The sequence below is a fragment of the Prionailurus bengalensis genome, chromosome D2 (assembly GCF_016509475.1).
Source record: "Prionailurus bengalensis isolate Pbe53 chromosome D2, Fcat_Pben_1.1_paternal_pri, whole genome shotgun sequence".
In the NCBI taxonomy this organism is placed as follows: domain Eukaryota; kingdom Metazoa; phylum Chordata; class Mammalia; order Carnivora; family Felidae; genus Prionailurus; species Prionailurus bengalensis.
This window is the reverse complement of record NC_057351.1, coordinates 18,789,343-18,797,547: the sequence shown is the minus strand read 5'-3', so window position 1 is coordinate 18,797,547 and position 8,205 is coordinate 18,789,343.

The window sequence follows — 8,205 nt, the reverse complement described above, 5'->3', positions numbered from 1 at the left end:
CCGACTGAGCCACCCAGGCGCCCCTACCCTGCTTTTAAATGCTAGCCCAAACCTTTGAAGTCTATTGCCTCTTGCAAAATAATAATAATAATAATAATAATAAAAACCACAGCACACTGGAAAGCCTTATTATTTTTGAGGGTACCGCAGTAGCTTGCCCTCCAAATGGTAGCTATAGTCAAGCACACGAAACACAAAGCAGGTAGAACCAGAAAGGAGGCAGGAAATGAAAGCCAGGCTGGCTAGAAATTGGAGAAAGGCTTCAGGAAGCAAATACGACAAGGAAAAGAGAAAGTTGTGGGTGATTTCGTCCCTGAGATCAGAGCTCCAGCCCACCGCTAAGGGTACCGGGAGGCATTCTTTCAGTGGGCAGCCAGCCAGTAAGCATTTATTATGCTCCCGCTGTGTTGCCACTGTGTTGGAATTAGAAGTCGTCCCTGAGTTTAGCCAGGCTCTTCTAGAGAAAGGAAGCCACCCTTACACGGTTAAATCGCCCAGATGGCCTCTGTGGCCTCTCCTGTCCTGCTGCTTCTGACGGAGGGATTCCGTTTCTGACACAGGGAGACCAGGGATAGACCGTCATCTGTTGATTCAACTCAAGGGCGAAACTCAGGAGCCTGTGATCTTGGCCGGGGTGCTCTCCTACTCACTTTATGTACAGGGAGCCGTCACGGCACTGTTTTCCTCCCAACTCCAAACAGGAAGCGAGGGTTGTGATTTACTTCAAAGGGCACAGGGGGGCCCTAAGATGGCCTGCAAGTGAAGGCGTAAAACATTCAGAGTGGATAAGTGCTGTGGCAACTCGATCGCCCCCAGTGGACTTTCACCTTGCGGTTTATTCTAATACGATCAAAGCAGTGGTGGGGGGAGGGCACCTTGGAAGAAAGGGGGTCGGATTAAGACTGTTTGAGTTTATAATCTGGTTGGAGTAAAAAAAAAAAACCTCTGAATCATCGGCAACCCCAAAGTTCTGACAGCTCTGAGAACTAGGGGAATTCGCAAGAGACACATCATACCAAGAATAATTAAACGACCAGCTGCAGGTGGAATGGGAACTTCAGACAAAGCAGAGGTCAGAGGGAGCAGGGCTCGGCCTCCTCCCTGTGGGGACTGAGCCACCTTTGGAGAGGAAGAGCAAAAGGAAAAGGCACCCCAGTCAGGAGGCCCTATGAGCAAAGTCATGAAGAAACGGAGCAAACAGGTTTCTGAGGACGGTGGTCATTAACGCAGGAGGTGAGGAAAGTTCACTTAAGGCAGATGGCAGATGAGGTCAGAGAAGCTTATAAATAATACAGGGGTCATTAGACATCTATGGAGGGAAATCAAAATACTGGATCAAGTATTTTACAAAGATTAATCTAGTGTCAAAATATAGAAAGGGGACATCGGCCTCTGTGCTGACAGCATGGAGCCTGCTTGGGATTCTCTCACTCTCTCTCTCTCTCTCTGCCCCTCCCCTGATCTCTCTCCATCTCTCTCTCTCTCTTAAAATAAATAAATACAGATTTTAAAAAGAGAGAGAGAGAGGGGCGCCTGGGTGGCGCAGTCGGTTAAGCGTCCGACTTCAGCCAGGTCACGATCTCGCGGTCCGTGAGTTCGAGCCCCGCGTCGGGCTCTGGGCTGATGGCTCGGAGCCTGGAGCCTGTTTCCGATTCTGTGTCTCCCTCTCTCTCTGCCCCTCCCCCGTTCATGCTCTGTCTCTCTCTGTCCCAAAAATAAATAAACGTTGAAAAAAAATAGAGAGAGAGAAAGGAGAGGGAACACAGAAAGAAGAAAGAGAAAAATTCTAGGAAGCCGCTAATGTCACCCAAACCCAAAGCCCTGGAGAACTGGAGACAGGGAGGAGCGGGGAGCGTAAGAGTGACATCAGAAGAGGAAAGATTCGGGGTCCGGGTGACTATAGAAGACAGAAGGAGAAGACGATGTGGAGACCTTGAGCCTCTGTATTTCTAACTAACACGGGGGGACTTCCTATCAAAGCTCCCCCAGCCGCCACTGTTGTTAGCATCCAAATCCTGCCTTCGAATCAGCCGGATCTTAGGAGTTGACTGAGCTCTGAGGCAGAGCCTGGGGGCAACGGGGCCTCGCTGGTGGCTGTTTTCATTGGGATACATTTCAAGCGTTCTAACAGAGACCAAAAACAATCGGGACTTAAAGCAGACATTGATTTCTCTCTCCCGTAATAGTTTGCACATGTGAGAGCCCAAGGCTTGTACGGCAGCCTCCTGTGTCTAAGACCAGGTTTCTCCTTTCCAGTCGCTCGGTCATCCTTAAGGTGGTGTCCTTCCTGGCGTTCTCCCAGCTGGCCTGCTCCACCCCCTCCATAGTCTAGGCAGCAGGATGGACGAAGGGGTAGAAGGAAATCACTCTCCTTCCCTTTAAGGATGTGACCTCGACGTGGCACAGCCCTTTGGCCACACCTTAGTATGTCCACACCCAGGGCCAAAGGAATCTAAATGAAACTCGAGGGCCGCCTGGCTGGCGCCGTCAGTTAAACATCTGATTTCGGGTCAGGGCGTGATCTCACGGTTCATGGGTTCGAGCCCCACCTCGGGCTCTCTGCTGTCAGCACAGAGCCTGCTTCAGATCTTCTGCCCCCCTCTCTCTCTGCCCCTCCACTGCTGGTCACAAATAAATGAATAGATAGATAGATAGATAAAAATGGAGTCTTGATCCTGGACAATCCTGGTGAAAATCCTGTTGCTGTGAAAGAAGAAATGAATGCATATTGGAGCTTCACCTGCAGGTACCGTGACAGAAGCACTTCACCTAAAGCAATAAATCACACCTGTTTTTGAGCAGGGTGGGAAGAATTGCCCAAGAAAATGGTGGTACCATTCACGGAAATAAGAGAAACGAGGAGGAATCCCAGCAGGGGAAGTAAGATGATTAATTCATCTTGGGATGTTTTCACGAGCGCCCCAACGAGTACTGGATTGGGGCCATGAGACACCTGACACCATAGCTCAGGGGAGAGAAGGGGGTTGGAAACTCAGGTGATGGCCATGATGGCGGAGACCAGGAATGCCTTCCAAAGAGACTAAGAAGGATGTGTCTTATCCGGGACTATTTAATGGGCTTCAGTTACAGTACTGGATGTTCCTAAATGGCTTCCAGAAAGAAACTAAATCCTTCTCTCCACTGGGATTCCTTGTTCCAAATGGCACAGTGCTCAACCTTGGGAAGAAAAAGGGTTCCTTTTTTCTATTGAGTCTGTATTTGAACCCTTGATGGACAATGACTTCTTACTAAGCAAGCCGGCACCTTCTTGATGTTGGTCCCTCTTAGCCTGCACTGCTGGGAGGGAGGGCTCAACACAAGAAGGGAAGTGTTGAGCATTTCCAAGGCGCCTATCATCAGATAAGTTGCCCTTTTTCTGGCAGTCATCAGCATTTTTGAGCATCCTGAATTTTTCATCCTCCATTGCATAGCCGTCCATTTTTAAAGTGTTTGCAAATAAGTAGGATCAGGGGTCAAGTGGATTGGGAGCCAGCACCTTCACCTGGAGACAGAGATGGATGGATCTCCAGTCAGTGGGCATGAAGTTGGCTCCAGAATATAGAGTGGCCCCCTCTTGCAATCTACTCGGCAACGTTCTAGCTAAACTGGGGAGCCAGCCGCCCTCCCCTCTAGAAGATAGATGTAAATGTCAAGCGCTGAAGGAATGTGCACAAAATGTGGCAAAAAAAAAGAGAGAGAGAGAGTATTCCAACCCACAAATCTGTGGAAGTCTCTCACAATCACGGCTGCAAGATCACTATTTTGTCCGATGACTTTCTGAGCATCAAAAGATCGGGTTTTATATCGAGTTATTCCTGTCCTGAAGCAAGATCAGAAACGTCGCACAGGGGGGGTTTAGATTCGTCTGGGGTGCAGCGTAAAGCAAGAGTGCAGTGAAGTCAAGGCAATGCTTAATTGGTTTGGGTTTCTTGCCAACCAGCTAGGTACAGTTGGAAGCTAAGTAAGGCCATGCCTATTTTTTTTTTTAATTTTTTTTCAACGTTTTTTATTTATTTTTTGGGACAGAGAGAGACAGAGCATGAACGGGGGAGGGGCAGAGAGACAGGGAGACACAGAATCAGAAGCAGGCTCCAGGCTCTGAGCCATCAGCCCAGAGCCTGACACGGGGCTCGAACTCACGGACCGCAAGATGGTGACCTGGCTGAAGTCGGACGCTTAACCGACTGCGCCACCCAGGCGCCCCTTGGCCATGCCTATTTTTAATAGCTTTGTGAACCAGTGAGGCAAGAGTCCTTAAGAGGCACCTGATGTCTTTGCCTCCAGCACAGAAGGAAACTAATATTTACTGAGTATATATTACATGTTAAACACTTTACATATGCTATCTCGTTTATCGTCCCAACAAGCCTAAGAGACGGGTTTTATTACTCCTACTCCACAGGTGGGGAACCCAAAGTTCTGAGAGATTAAGTAACTTGCCCAGGGTCACACAGCCAATTAGTTGTGTGGCCAGGATATGAGCCCAAGTCAGTCTTGATTTATAGATAGTACATAAAAGGGGAGCAAATTATCGTAAAGGGAATATACACAGAATTTTTTATTAGAAAATGTTGTATAAAATCTTGACAGTAGGGTGGTTCTACAAAATGTTGTCTCCGTAGATCAGAGAGATTATAAATCTATGTTAAAACTGAACTAAATGAAAATGGACAAAGTAGGGGCGCCTGGGTGGCTCAGTCGGTTAAGCGTCCGACTTTGGGTCAGGTCATGATCTCACGGCTCATGGGTTCAAGCCCCGCATCAGACTCTGTGCTGACAGCTCAGAGCCTGGAGCCTGCTTCGGATTCTGTGTCTCCCTCGCTCTCTGCCCCTGCCCCACTCACGCATATGTGTGTGTGTGTGTGTGTGCGCGCGCACGCTCTCTCTGTCTCAAAAATAAACTTTAAAAAAAATAAAAAGAAGGAAAATGAACAAAGTAAAAATATAAATTACATGTGACACCACATGAGCTTATTAAAAGAAATATGAAGGCTTATAAATAAGGTTAGAAATCTGAAAATATCAAAAGTCGGTGAAACTTTAAAGCATGTAAAATTCTCACCCACCGTTTGATTGGAGTGTAAGTTCGGGTGTTTTTCTGTTTTGTTTTGTTTTGTCTGGAAACGGTTTAACATTAGCTACTAAAGCTAAATATAGACCAGCCCTCTGACCCATCAGTCCTACGTAAATACCCCAAGCAAAATAGGTGTATGTGCCCACCAGATACCTGAGCGTTTATAGCAAGTTTATTTGCCACAACAAAAAACTGGAAACAACCCAAATGTCTGTTCAGAGCAGATGGCTATTTCTTGCCTGGAAGGCCTTTCATGAGTCCCTGTTTTATTGATCCGAGTTCATTCTCCATTCCTATTATTTAAAAGATCACAGTTCCAAACTGGTAAGGTTTGCACTCGGTCTTGTGGGTGTGAATCTGTCGGTGATTCTGAACATCGGGGCAGCCCGGGTCAGAGGCTGAGGGAATGAGAGCAAGACTTGGGAGGTAATTAACTACCCTGGGAGGGTTTGTGCATGTTTACATTTCAAAGACTAATAAAACCCCGGATCCTTTCCTCCTGTTCCAAAGGGCTGGAACAATCCCAAAACACCAATGTCATGGTGTAAAGAGGAAAGGAGTCAATTCACAAAAGGGCTCATAAACACGTCGTCATGTACAACCTCACCAATACTCAAAAAACAAACAAACAAAAAAATGCAACCAAACCCAATACGACTTTCTTCTGTTCGTCAATTTAGCAAGGGGGGTTTAAATTTTTATTTTATTTTTTTTCAACGTTTTTTTTAATTTATTTTTGAGACAGAGAGAGACAGAGCATGAACGGGGGAGGGGCAGAGAGAGAGGGAGACACAGAATCGGAAACAGGCTCCGGGCTCCGAGCCATCAGCCCAGAGCCTGACGCGGGGCTCGAACTCACGGACCGTGAGATCGTGACCTGGCTGAAGTCGGACGCTCAACCGACTGCGCCACCCAGGCGCCCCTAAATTTTTAAATATCAAGTGTTAGAAAGGTGAAGGTAAGTTTCTCCCAAACTGGGGATAGAAGGTATGTTGATAATAAGTTATTAAACGTCTTAACTCACACGTCCCCTTTGTCCCCTTTTAGAATTATCCAAAGGAAAATCTAGCGGACCCATGTGACAATCACAATGCCAAGGGCCTCATCATGGGGTTGTCTTTGATAGAAAAGCCTAATAGTCCAACGGTAGAAAGTTGGTTAAATACATGATGGTATGTCCATCCACTTTGAAATGCTGCAGGAAAATATTCAATGACATGAACAATATTCACGATATATTGTTAAATGATGAGCAAGTTATAAATATTATCCAAAGTATAAGAATATATACATATATGTGTATTTATATAAATATAAATATATATATACACATTTATAGAAAAACACTGGAAGTCTCCATACTGAATAATATTATAATAATATTCCATATTGTTAATATAGAAATAGAAATATGTATATACACATTTATAGAAAAACACTGGAAGTCTCCATACTAAATTGATGACAATATGGAATATTTAAATTTCCTTCCTTCTGCTTATCTACATTTTCTAAGTTTTCTTTTTTTTTTTTTTTTTAACGTTTTTATTTATTTTTGGGACAGAGAGAGACAGAGCATGAACGGGGGAGGGGCAGAGAGAGAGGGAGACACAGAATCGGAAACAGGCTCCAGGCTCCGAGCCATCAGCCCAGAGCCTGACGCGGGGCTCGAACTCACGGACCGCGAGATCGCGACCTGGCTGAAGTCGGACGCTTAACCGACTGCGCCACCCAGGCGCCCCAAACATTTTCTAAGTTTTCTAAAATGAATTCTCATTACTGCTGGATTAAGAAAACCAATAAACATTAATATATTTAATAACATAAGGGAGTCCGCTGAGAACTGGATGCAGCCTAGTGGCTCCTGGGCAGGAGGACCATTGTCCTCCAGCTGCCCGACCTGCTTCCCTGGGGCCCAGAAACAGCCTTTCCTCCCCCCCTCCCCCACCGCCTCCGACCATTGAGCCTCTCAGGGCTTGAAACCCACAGCTAGTCTCTGCAACGGTGGGCGGGGCAAGAAGGGAGGGAGCTTCTGATGCTCCCGGGGGGGCTGGGATGGATGTGATCCCACCAGTATCTGCTGGTCCCCCAATGCTCCCTATACACACTGGGCAGGTTTGGCAGTATTAACAGACCAGTTCACTATGGGTTACATAGGCGTAAGCAAGCTGGCGACCACCTCAGCACAATGCACGACACTGTTTCTATGAGAGTACCTTCCAGGTCCCAAACACCTGACTTCTTGGCAACCTTTGGCTCCTGACACGCCTGTAAACTGAGAACTTGGAATGTACTGCTTTCGGTAACTCGGAACGGTTCGATCACAGGCAGCCGTGAGGATTCCTCCAAGAAGAGCTGCTCTCAAAGGTCCTGCTGCCCACGGCCACCTCTTGCTATGGCCCTCAGTACCAGCCCTCCGAGGGAAACCCACAACCTGTAAAGAAGATCCGTAGCTTCATTACCACAGAATCAATGCGTGCTCACTGACCTTTCAGCCTCTGAGTCTAGTGGACATAAGGGCCATTTACTCTGCCCTAGCCACCACCTTGTCAGTGACGCTTAACGCAACGATGACACCACGTGACCCCATTGGGGTTGTTGTCTCGGGAGGCTTCGTGCATCGACTGGCAAAGCCATCCCAAGGTCAGCACCGTAACTAGGAGCAGAGGGAGCTGAGTTTGAGCTAAACTTTGCTGTCAGCTCCCACTCATTCTCGCAGAGTTGCAATATTTACCTCCAATTACTGGATCTCCTACGCCACCCTTCCGCCTCCCTCGAGTGGCTCTTGCAGGACCACCCACCCACATAAAAACAGAGACGTTTTTCTTTTTTCCCCCAAGGAGGGAACTATGGAAATGAGGTGGGCAGCTGTGTGAAAGTGAACGGGACAGGCGACAGGAGGCCTGCACAGTGGGGTTTTCTGCCCACTGCAAGTGCTGGGCATGGCCTTGTAAACCAGTCCCGTAGATTTTGTTTTTCCTAGTGACTGTCAGTGGACCGGTCAATGCTTCGGATCTTAATTTCCTTAATTGTCGGATAATGAATAAATCTAGACCGACCCATCACCATCCTAAGAAAGCCCCATTTTATCAAAAGAAGGAAGGGAAGGGAGTTATTACTTAGCCTCTGAG